At 47.9% G+C, this 1,894-nt stretch overlaps 1 protein-coding gene and 1 pseudogene across 1 annotated transcript in view; one reads left to right on the top strand and one right to left on the bottom strand.

The window, feature by feature from the left end:
- The window catches only part of KMT2C (lysine methyltransferase 2C), a 270,207-nt gene that overhangs the window by 29,154 nt on the left and 239,159 nt on the right, over window positions 1-1,894 (top strand). The gene's annotated exons all lie outside the window — the stretch shown is intronic.
- Window positions 356-1,894, bottom strand: part of LOC101650741 — a 1,737-nt pseudogene continuing 198 nt past the window's right edge.

The following is a 1,894-nucleotide window of genomic DNA, read 5'->3' on the forward strand; positions in this document are numbered from 1 at the left end:
TGTACATGTTATGATCACTATGATCACAGTGTCTTATTTTTTGTTGTATTCTACTGATCAGGACATTGTTGAGAATTTTTGTGTCAATGTTTTTTGCTTTTTTTTTCAGAGCTTAGGAGTTTTTAATTTGCCCCAAAGTCACTGAAGCAAAATCCCCACCCCCACCCCCTGCGCCCCCCCAAGAAAACTATGTGTAGGAAAAACACGGATTTATACATCGGCTGAAACGACCTCTCCACAGGGCTCTCTCTCTCTCTCTACTCGGAATGTCCACCAAAGGCTCTGTCATGATCCGGTAACGGTAACACCCAGAGTCATTTCTTTCAAACAGAAGCAGCAAAGACAGCGACACAAGTTACTCAAACTTCGTCTTCTTTCCTTGTGGCTTATGGTCTCCTCTTCCTCCTCCTCCTCTGCCTCCCCGGAAGCCACCTCACCCTCCAAAGCTTCCCTGACCTCTGCCACCAAATCCACCACGCCCTCCCCTGCCATGGCCTCCTCGGCCTCGAAACCCTCCTCTGCCACCACCTCGTCCTCCGAAGCCACCTTCACCCTTGGGCTTGGCCCAGTCCAAGGTCACTTTGTTGCCATCGATCTCGCCATCCTCCATGGCCTCCTTAGCTGCTTTAGCATCCTTCTCACTGTTGAAGTCCACGAAGCCGAACCCTTTGGAAGAGCCGGTTTCCTGGTCAGTGACTATCCTGGCCCCAACAGAGCCATCAAATGATTCCTTCAAGGTCTCCTCAGTGGTTTCTTTAGACAGCCCTTTGACAAACAGGGTCTTAGAAGGCTGGCTCCAGGCATTCGGGGATCCCCTGGCTCCTTTCAACTCCAACCGGATTGTTCTGCCTTCGATTTCCCTTTTATTACAAGAACTTAAAGCTTCTTTAGCATCTTCAAATGAAGCAAGTTCTATGAATGCATACCCTTTCGATTTACTGTTCTGGTTCCGGGGCACCTTGATAGCAATTGCCTTTTCAAACACCTCCTGCAGTGTCTCTTCTGTTGCATTGTAGGAGAGGTTGCTTAAAACAAGGGCTTTTGATTCACCACTCAAAGTGCTGGTTTTCCCACCTCAATGGTCCTGGTTTTGGCCCTTCTCCCCAGTGTAGTACAGCGATATGGACCGCCCATCAATCTCTGTCCCCTGCTTCTCCTCAAGGGTTTTCTCAGCATCAGCTTCTGTCTTAAACTCAAGATATGCAATCCCTTTACTCTTCCTGATTTTGCTGACTAATCTGATCTCCACGGCGTCTTCAAAGACTTCCTTTAACTCATCCTGAGTGACTCAGTAAGGCAAATTTTTGGCCAACAGTGTCCTGGCATCTCGATCTTTCTTTTGGTCCTTTCCCTTCGGTCTCTCTAGTTTAATCTCATTGCCAAAAATTTTTCAGCCAGTGAGTTCCAAAGCCTTTTCCAGGTCATCAGCAGATGCAAAATCCACATCGCCAAACTTCCTAGTCGTACCAATTCTAACATCCATCACAGTAAGATCGTTCTTCGCAAAAGGTCACTGAGACCAGTTTTTAATTCAGGAGCAGATTTATTGCAGTTCAGATTTCCAATGAAGAGGTTGAAGGCTGTAGTTGGTTTGACAGCTTCCACCTCCTTCCTGTGTCTTGGCTTCAGGGGCAGATTTCTGCTTGGCCATCTCCTTCTTCCGTTTCCCAGACACTTCTTTGACAGGTTCTTCTTCTTCTTCGTCGTCATCTTCCTCTTCATCCTCATCCTCCTCGTCATCCTCTTCCTCATTGTCCTCATCCTCTTCATCCTCATCACGGTCTTCCTCCTCAGTCAGACTCTTGGCTTTTACAGGGACTGCCTTGGCCGGCGCTTTCTTGCCTTTGGCTGGTGTGACCTCCATAGCCTCTTCCTCAGAGTCGTCATCCTCATC

The sequence above is a fragment of the Echinops telfairi genome, unplaced genomic scaffold (genome assembly GCF_000313985.2).
Source record: "Echinops telfairi isolate 266 unplaced genomic scaffold, ASM31398v2 ScPeMD7_31;HRSCAF=116, whole genome shotgun sequence".
Classification (NCBI taxonomy): domain Eukaryota; kingdom Metazoa; phylum Chordata; class Mammalia; order Afrosoricida; family Tenrecidae; genus Echinops; species Echinops telfairi.